The following is a 10,844-nucleotide window of genomic DNA, read 5'->3' as shown; positions in this document are numbered from 1 at the left end:
TTTTAATCATTATTTTTCAAATAAACATTTTTCAAATACAGAATATTTTGTGTTATCTTTCATTCTTTTTTCAGGAAATCAGGAAAAGATTTTTTTTAAACAAAAAAAGTAAAAGAAACTAAAAAATCAAATGTTATCATTTGTTGTTAATTTTTTAAATTAAACATTATAAATATAAATGAGAGAATCGTGTTTTTTCTTACTCTTATTGAAAACATGTTTTTAATACAATGTTTTTAAAAATGTTGAAAAAAAAAGCACCAAAAAATTCTTTCTTATGATTATTATTATTATTATTATTATTTACCTTTTCTTTATTTAAAACAAAATCAGGAAAAGAAAAAAAATGTTTTTTTTTTTAAACCAATCTTTAAAAAGTAAAGTAAAAAGAAACAATAAAAAATATATTTAATTTTAATTTTTTGTTTTGTTTAATGAAACTTTTAAAAAATATATATTTAAGAGAATATTGAGTGTTTTTTTCTTACTCCTTTGTTGAAAACGTTTTAAATTATTCAAAATTATACCACATAATATCTGGTGCGCACTAGATGGTTTAATTTTACTGAATTTTAGTCGATGTCTCTTTAGGCGCTCCGTCGAATAGTATTTTTTAAACTACTTTTTTAATACTACATATTTTAAAATGAAAAACTAAACATTTTTTAAAACGAAATGGGAAAATATCCAAATCCAGCCCTAAAATGGATTGGACGTCTAGCACTGTCAATGGCAGCCAACGCGTGTCCTACAAAGGGTTCAAAATAATGAGTTCTGACTCTTTTGCACAGCCTGCTTGTTGAGCTGTCATTCAAAAAGTCCACGTATGACAGGGTCACATTTCTTTGACCCCTCATATTACATTAACAAATGACTATCTTTAACTTCCAACATTTATAATGCGGTTCTTGTATGCTTTCATTGGCCTCGTAACATGGAACCTTTACCAAACGCAGTACCAACCCAAAGGTTATTGTTATGTTTGGCCCCTTGGAGCGAAGCCTCCAAAACCTGAGTGGGTGTGCGGTTGCCACGATGTGGGGAGTCCCAGGTGCTTTTTTCAAACGCCACAATAGAAATCAACTTGCCATGTATATATATATAGTGCGAAGTCAGGCTTTAGCCTGACAGCCTAAAAGCCGAGTCAGCCCCTTTTCAATTCGGCGGTCCGATTTAACAACGGTTGCCTCGTGCTTGTTTAGGAATGATACCATCCTGAGCGGAATTTTTGTATTCACAGCGGTGCTAAGATAATAACTGAGAACAAAGCTACGTTGTGTGTCGGTACCGTACGCCGCGAGCCCTTGAAACGTGGAGAGAGAGAGAAAAAAAAAAGTGGCCTCGATTGAAGAATCGAGTTAGTTGTAAAGTGAAGAATAATAATCACGGGGGGTGGCGGTGGTGTAAATGAGTTTCTGACGGGAACTCCTTGCACTTGAACTTTTTTCCAATTTTCTGAGAACTTGATGTGTGATTGCTCAACTGGAAAGGTTTCTAGTACTGGTTGCCATTGTGGAAAAATCCCTTTCAACGATTCTGTGGTGCAACGTTGAAAAATGCGTCATCTCGATCCTTTTAACGCTCCTGTTATCTACAGTTAATCGTCGACAAGAGATAGGAAAAGCACTGTCAGAAAACAGTGGTGGAATATAACAAAGTAAGAGTACAGTCCCTGACAAAAGTCTTGTTGCCGGCCCGAAATGGTGGTATCGGCGAGTACCAACAAAGACGGCGCCGATACCATTTACCGGTCCATTATTATAACATTTGACCGCAGCCTTTTTTTTCTCCTGGCGCTCACTACACTCTGTCTCTGTGTTGTGTGATGACACGTGAACACCAAGCAGCTATCGCTATGGGCCTGCTCCAGACCAATGAGAACGGGCCAATAGCCACTCCCGACCAATGACAAGGGCGCTTTTTCATATGAAGGAAAAATAAACCAGGAGAAATGGCGGCGGTCGGGAAATATTTCAAAATACAAATCCCGTCGATTAAAATCAATGGCTGCATGCAAGATTTGCGGCCTGAAAGTTTGGAGATGTGGAGTTAAATCGGCCAGTTTCAATACCTCGAACCTGATAAAACATTTGAAGACGAAACGTGAACGAACACAACGAGTTTGAGCCTGCAAGAGCAGGACTGCTATCCAGAGGAAGGGCGCTGGACCGGTGCAACAATCTCTGGTAAGGTCAACTTTATTTTGTCTTTTACTTAAAGAAATGCTGCAGTAATTTGGGAACTGTTTCCAAAGTAGGGTTGCCACCTTTCAGAAATAGAAATAAGGGACTCCCCCATCCCGAAAAAAGGAGGCTAATAGAGAGACGGGATGCTGTGGTCAATTATTATTACTTATAATTGTTAGCGTCCGCAAATGCGGAAACAAGGTTGGAACTCGAAGCAGACAACAAGCGGGGGATACGTACAAGGGTTTAATGATTGCAAACAAAAAATAACACGCGGGATAGTAGAAATAACAAAAGGAGTCCGTGACAGCAGGTCGACGGAGCTCAATACTACAAACTCGAAGGTTACTAAGACGATAGGCAGCGAGCCAAAAAGCCAAAATAAAAACACTCTATTACCTGCACAGGGTAGAGGTTACAAACGAGTGCAGCACACTAACAGAAAAAACCCAATGCAGGGGCGTAACAAGCAAATGTAGCGAGACTATAGTGCGAGATGTCAAATGGCGATCAGCAAGGCAAATATCTCGGCAGCCTTCTCTGAGATCACCCGTGCTTAAATGCTGCGTTGATGAGCCCGCATTGGATTCAGGTGCCACGTCAGGAACGCCCCCACTAACAGCCCAGCAACAAAACACAATCTAACCAGCAGCAGAATGTGACAATAATTTCCTGAAAGTTGCACAGTTCATTCAGAGTTTATTATTATGAATTTATTTTTACTTTCTTACTGTTGGGCTAGTATTATACTTTGTACTAGTCTTTTTTCTATTTTGCAAAGGTAAGCAACAGCCTGACAAAGCCTTGATAGCAATGATTTCACATCCAATTATGTAGCTCTTTGGGGGAAAAAAAAAAAGTAAAAAAAAAAAAAAAAATATATATATATATATATATATATATATATATATATATATATATATATATATATACAGTGCCTTGCAAAAGTATTCGGCCCCCTTGAACCTTGCAACCTTTCGCCACATTTCAGGCTTCAAACATAAAGATATAAAATTTTAATTTTTTGTCAAGAATCAACAACAAGTGGGACACAATCGTGAAGTGGAACAAAATTTATTGGATAATTTCAACTTTTTTAACAAATAAAAAACTGAAAAGTGTGGCGTGCAATATTATTATACAGTATATTAATATCTTTTGCTCCAATTACAGCTGCAAGTCGCTTGGGGTATGTTTCTATCAGTTTTGCACATCGAGAGACTGACATTCTTGCCCATTCTTCCTTGCAAAACAGCTCGAGTTCAGTGAGGTTGGATGGAGAGTGTTTGTGAACAGCAGTCTTCAGCTCTTTCCACAGATTCTCGATTGGATTCAGGTCTGGACTTTGACTTGGCCATTCTAACACCTGGATACATTTATTTTTGAACCATTCCATTGTAGATTTGGCTTTATGTTTTGGATCATTGTCCTGTTGGAAGATAAATCTCCGTCCCAGTCTCAGGTCTTATGCAGATACCAACAGGTTTTCTTCCAGAATGTTCCTGTATTTGGTTGCATCCATCTTCCTGTCAATTTTAACCATCTTCCCTGTCCCTGCTGAAGAAAAGCAGGCCCAAACCATGATGCTGCCACCACCATGTTTGACAGTGGGGATGGTGTGTTCAGGGTGATGAGCTGTGTTGCTTTTACGCCAAACATATCGTTTTGCATTGTGGCCAAAAAGTTCAATTTTGGTTTCATCTGACCAGAGCACCTTCTTCCACATGTTTGGTGTGTCTCCCAGGTGGCTTGTGGCAAACTTTAACCGAGACTTTTTATGGATATCTTTGAGAAATGGCTTTCTTCTTGCCACTCTTCCATAGAGGCCAGATTTGTGCAGTGTACGACTGATTGTTGTCCTATGGACAGACTCTCCCACCTCAGCTGTAGATCTCTGCAGTTCATCCAGAGTGATCATGGGCCTCTTGGCTGCATCTCTGATCAGTTTTCTTCTTGTTTGAGAAGAAAGTTTGGAAGGACGGCCGGGTCTTGGTAGATTTGCAGTGGTCTGATGCTCCTTCCATTTCAATATGATGGCTTGCACAGTGCTCCTTGAGATGTTTAAATCTTGCGAAATCTTTTTGTATCCAAATCCGGCTTTAAACTTCTCCACAACAGTATCTCGGACCTGCCTGGTGTGTTCCTTGGTTTTCATAATGCTCTCTGCACTTTAAACAGAACCCTGAGACTATCACAGAGCAGGTGCATTTATACGGAGACTTGATTACACACAGGTGGATTCTATTTATCATCATCGGTCATTTAGGACAACATTGGATCATTCAGAGATCCTCACTGAACTTCTGGAGTGAGTTTGCTGCACTGAAAGTAAAGGGGCCGAATAATATTGCACGCCCCAATTTTCTGTTTTTTATTTGTTAAAAAAGTTGAAATTATCCAATAAATGTTGTTCCACTTCACGATTGTGTCCCACTTGTTGTTGATTCTTGACAAAAAAATTAAATTTCATATCTTTATGTTTGAAGCCTGAAATGTGGCGAAAGGTTGCAAGATTCAAGGGGGCCGAATACTTTTGCAAGGCACTGTATATATATAAACTGGGTGGTATCGGTATGGTATCGTATCGGCCGATACTGCACAGCCAGGTATCGGTATTGGGGCCAAAAAATGGTATCGGTGCAACACTACTAATACAGTGGGGAGAACAAGTATTTGATACACTGCTTCAGTGTATCAAATACTTGTTCTCCCCACTGTAACTAGGGTTAGGGTTGTGTAATTAACGGCACCTGTTACTTACCTGTGGCACATAACAGGTGGTGGCGATAACAAAGGCTACGTTCATACTACAGGTCTTAATGCACGAATCCGATTTTTTGTCATATCCGTTTTTTTGGCGTGCCCGTTCAGACTGACTTTGTCCATTGAGACCATTCAAGTATTACGCATGCGCACTAATTTGCAGTCCGACACACGCTGAGCAAGCGCAGAAGCATCAAAACAAATGACCACACATGTTGGCTGTCATTCCAGGGATTATCATATTTTTCTTGTTAAAAAGAGGATACAAATAACAGACATTTATTATCCACGTTTAGTTTTATTTTCAAAGTTTATATGGACTGATAGAACGCATACACGCACACACATAAGCCTTGACGTGTGTGCGTGAAATGACGTGGGTGCGTCAGTTTGCCCCGACTCAGCAATGTGTTCAATAATGAAATATTGCTCATTCGGCGCACAGAATTAAAATCGAAAATTGACAGGGTTATCCTTTTCTTCATTTTATTTTTTTATGACTGTGCTCAAGCCCGCTTCGTGCTTAACAGCAGAGTTCAAGCTAGGCGCTAATGCCTGCATCGCTGCCGTCCTTCGTGCCTCTTGCTGTTTGCTGACGTAATTAGTGCATGAATTCCGATTCCGGAGAATGGACAGTACAGGCCGCCGCGACAGTCTGGAAAAATGTGGCCCACATCGGATTTGAACCACATACGAAAGTGACCCAGATCGGATTTGAAATGGTCCAGTTCTATGCGACTTGTCACGTTCAGACCGTCAAGTTAATGCCTCACTCGAGTCGGAAAAACACGAAAAAATCGGATTCGTGCATTAAGACCTGTAGTATGAACGTAGCCTAAATCACACTTGCAGCCTGTTAAAATGGATTAAAGTTGACTCTGTCCTGTGTCCTCTGCTTGTATGCTACATTCACTGACATCCTGTGCAACTCCTGGGGGCTAAGCCCCACCTGTTCTTAAAGCCTGGTGACCTCCCTGTGTATTTGGATGAACCATATTCCTGATTTGTGTTACTATTTGTAATTTTATACCTTGCCACTAGGGGTTGTAAATCATGTCTTTAACTGACCTGGACTCATCCCAGGCATCAAATGACAGCTAATCACAACACAGGTGCTGGTGGTTAGAGGGCAAAAACAGTTTTTGACTTTGGCTTAGTGCAGTGTGCACGAAAGGAATGTGCTCATTTTGTTTGTTCCATTGTGGATATTTTTTGGGTTTATTTTATTTGGATAAAATGTTGACTGTGGACAGGGCTTAATCAGAACAGTATTATTCTCCCAAGACACATATTTAGCTCATCGTCATGTCACAGTTATGAAGAATTATACGTCGACGAAATATTTTCGTCAACAACAATGCAGTAAAACGAGGTCCATACGAACCTGCAAAACCATTGAGTCATCATTTTTCTGTATTTGCTCAAGCCCTTTTCCCACCGACTCTCTTATCGGAGTCCCCTCCTTTCTCCTGCGCGCTTGAACATCCTCACCGGCTTGTTGGTATTCACCCTGTACATCTCAATGGCATCTCTGTCTCCCTTGAATCAATCACAGGGCCCCCATGAAAAACCGCATTACCCTCACAACTACTCCGTCTGGGTGCGATTCCGGGCATCGGGATGCCTAGAAACCGGGCCTTGCGGTCATTGCCAGTTTCCATGGTATCCCCCCCAAGAATCAAAGGGAGCTCCTCTCTGAGTCTAGTGTGTGTTTGCGAAGCTCGCGTGAAAAGATGGCTCTGTATCCCGGTGGTCTCGGGCCCACTGACAGCCGCTTTACACTACGAGGCCAGCTCGAGTTGTGCCGGGTGGAAGAGGAAACACAGAAGCGACGTTTCTCAGTACTTGGCTCGGCGCCATGCGGCGGTTAAGAGCTTGGGGGAGTAGGTCACAGTTTGCGGCAGGAAGTAAACACACCAGTGCGTACAAATTATAACCTGTCATTAACGATGTTAAGGGTAATCTAGGGATGGTGGTTGATCGATTGATTAATCGTTTCTAGATGGGGTGTCAAATATACTATATACTATATATTCTACCTGACAGGCACGTTGTAGCTTATTCATGCCGTACATATTAAATCACATGCTTTTATTTTGACATCGGCGCCTTGTGATCCGAGTGCGTGCGCTACATGGCTCACTTTCATGTCTGCAGTTACATTCGTTTATTTGTCCCCTCCCAGTCAAAATGGCGCCGTTAAAGGCAGCCAATTGACCACTGTCACGGTTCCGTCCCGGGTCGGCCCAGCCTGAGCTGTACCGGGTCATACCGGGTACCGGGGAGGTGCTCCCTGGTGTCATACTGCGCAACCCTCCCAGCCCGGGGGCGGGGTTGGAGGTCGCGCCTCCGTCCCCTTGGTCTGTCTCCGGCCCTGTCTGCCTCCCTGGGACCACGCCGGCTGCCGCTGTCCTTCTGTCAGAGGGGTCGGCGGCGGCAGAGGCGTAGCAAGGGTCCCCGGGGGCCCCAGGCAACAAGCAACATGGGGCCCTTCGAACGTGTGCAAGTAAGGGGGACAGTTGGACTTGGAGCAATAGCATATTTAATAAAAGTATTGTTAGGTTTTGTGTTGATTCCCTCCTAGTGTGTCCTTGTAATTGCCATTGATTTCACCTGGTGTACCGCTCCTTGTGTATCCTCCAATCTGCGCCCACCTGTGTCACCCATCTGTTCCTCATTGTCTCGTTACCCTTTGTCTGCGTGTGTATATAAGCTCCCAGGTTCTTTTCAGTCCTTGCTGCGTCATCGTCAATGTCTTTGTCAGTGTCAAAGTCGATGTCTATCCAAGCCCTTGTGTTCCAAGTAAGTTTTTTGATACCTAGCCTTTTGTTAGGGTTAGGGTTTTGTTAGGGTTTTTGTTTGCCACTGTGTTTTTTGGGATCACCTCAGTTTTGGTTTGTACTTTGTTTTTTCTGTCGGCCTTAATTAAATCATTTTTTGCACCGCCTTTTTTGCCTCGCTTGACTTTTCCTGCGTTTGGGTCCACACACACCTACCCGCCCAGCAATTCCTGACAAGTATAATAACACCTCGGTCTCATAAAGCGCTTTTTAGGACACTCAAAGTGCCCGGCTTCTACTACATTAGGACATAAAAGTACAGTAACATAGTACACTCACTGCTGTCTTGCTTCCTTTTCTCTTTTTCTGCTTTTTTTTCTTTCTTTTGTCGCTTCCAGAAGGATAACTTCTCTTCATTTTGGTTATACGCCAATTTAAAAAAGCTAAATCACCGCTCACTCTCACTCTGAGTCACGTGAGGCGGGGGGGAAGAGGGGGCGGTGTAGAGTGAGTGAAGGGGCCCCTTCAGGGAACGCAGACACAAGGCTTTCACTGGCACTGTCGTACTGCAGTAAAGCTGCGTGTGCTAAATCTGTTGGCCCTCTGGGGGCCCCTGCTGGCTGGGGGCCCTAGGCAATTGCCTGGTTTGCTTAATGGGACGCGACGCCTCTGGTCGGTGGGGCATTGGGTGGGTCTTGTTGTCCCCCGCCAGTGAGGTGGATATCCCTTGGTCTCTGGAGCTTGGTGTGGGAGAGGGTGCTCGGGCGGCAGGGAGAGGGATGCGTGGATGCGGGGGCGCTGGGGATGGTCTGGGGCGGGGGTTGCTCGGGGCCCTGGCGCTTCCACTACCCTGCGGCCGGTGGTTCTGGCGGACGGGGCCACGCCTGCGGAAGCCTGCCTCTTAATCCACGCACTCCTCACTTTGCACTGTAAATACCTTTCACCCTGGCACCTACACACTCATTAATTCCTCCAGGGCGCAGGTTGCTTGCTGGACGCCGGTGTGTCGCAATAAGTTATGAGGATATAAGTACAAGAGAAGAATTGGCTAACTTGCATAGCAAAAGTCCGGTAGCTAACTTAAAAAAAAAATGCTCTTAAGAAATGGTTCAAACACATATTCCCACAAAAAACAGCTAAACATAGCTATAAACTAAAAAAAAAAAAAAAAAAAAGCATTTAAAAAAACCATTAGCTTATTTCGGTCTTAACGGGGAGCAGCTGGATTCAGCCATGTTAAATGAGTTATGAGGATCGAAGTATGACAAAATAACTGGTTAACTTGCATAGCAAAAGTCCGCTACCTTAAATGCTATAAAATGCTAACTTTTTTTTTTTTTTCACAATGCTCTTAACAAATCGTTCAAACACATATTCCAACAAAAAGGGCTAAATGTACCTATAAACTAAATTAAAAACGCATAAACAAAAACATATTAGCCCAAACAAAAACTTTGCTTATTTCGGTCTGAACGGGGAGCAGCTGGATTCAGCCATGTGAAATGAGTTATGTGTAAGTACAACGAGAGAAAAATTGGCTAACTTGCATAGCAAATGTCCGCTAGCTTAAATGCTATAAACTGCTAACTTTTTTTTTTTTACAATGCAAACACATATTCCCGCAAAAAATGGCTCAATATACCCGTAAACTAAATTAAAAATGCATAAACAAAAACATATTAGCTCAAACATAAACGTAGCTTATTTTGGTTTTCACAGGGAGCAGCTGGATTCAACCATGTTAAATAAGTTAATAGAATATAAGTACAACAAGAGAAAAATTGACTAACTTGCATAGCAAAAGTCCGCTAGCCTAAATCAGGGGTCAGCAACCCTGGTCCTCGAGTGCCATTATCCAGCTTGTTTTCCATGTCTCCCTCCTTTTACACACCTGAATCAAATGATCAACTCATCAACAAGCTCTGCAGGAGCCTGATAACAATTGTGATTATTTGATTCAGGTGTGTTAAAGGAGGGAGACATGGAAAACAAGCTGGATAGTGGTACTCGAGGACCAGGGTTGCTGACCCCTGGCTTAAATGCTATAAAATGCTAAAAACTTTTTTTTTTTACAATGCTCTTAAGAAATGGTTCAACCACATATTCCCACAAAAATGGCTACATATACCTATAAACTAAATTAAAAATGCATAAAAAACATATCAGCTCAAACAAAAACTTAGCCTATTTTGGTCTTAACAGGGAGCAACTGGATTCGTCCATGTTAAATGAGTTATGAGGATATAAGCACAAGAACAGAAAAATTGGCTAACTTGCATAGCAAAAGTCTGCTACCTTAAATGCTATAAAATGCTAACAATTTTTTTTTTTTTTTACAATGCTCTTAACAAATCGTTCAAACACATATTCCCACAAAAAGGGCTAAATGTACTTATAAACTAAATTAAAAACGCATAAACAAAAACATATTAGCCCAAACAAAAACTTAGCTTATTTCGGTCTTAACGGGGAGCAGCTGAATTCAGCCATGTGAAATGAGTTATGAGGATCTTAGTACAACAAAAGAACTTGTTAACTTGCAGAGCAAAAGTCCGCTAGCTTAAATGCTATAAAGTGCTAAAAAAAATTGTTTGTTTTAGGGCTGCCAAAATATCGCGTTAACGGGCGGTAATGAATTTTTATAATTAATCACGTTAAAATATTTGACGCAATTAACGCACATGCCGCGCTCAACAGATTAAAATGACAGTACAGTGTAATGTCCGTTTGTTACTTGTTTTTTGGTGTTTGGCGCCTTCTGCTGGCGCTTGGGTCCAACTGATTTTATGGGTTAGTACCATGAGTGAGCATGGTGTAATTATTGACATCAACAATGGCGAGCCACTAGTTTATTTTTTGATTGAAAATTTTACAAATTTTATTCAAACGAAAACATTAAGAGAGGTTTTAGTATAAAATTTCTATAACTTGTAATAACATTTATCTTTTAAGAACTACAACTCTTTCTATCCATGGATCGCTATAAGAGACTGTTAATAATGTTAATGCCATCTTGTTGATTTATTGTTATAATAAACAAATACAGTACTTATGTACCGTATGTTGAATGTATATATCCGTCTTGTGTCTTATCTTTCCATTCCAACAATAATTT

The sequence above is a fragment of the Corythoichthys intestinalis genome, chromosome 3 (genome assembly GCF_030265065.1).
Source record: "Corythoichthys intestinalis isolate RoL2023-P3 chromosome 3, ASM3026506v1, whole genome shotgun sequence".
Lineage (NCBI taxonomy): Eukaryota > Metazoa > Chordata > Actinopteri > Syngnathiformes > Syngnathidae > Corythoichthys > Corythoichthys intestinalis.
This window is presented reverse-complemented; position numbering follows the sequence as displayed.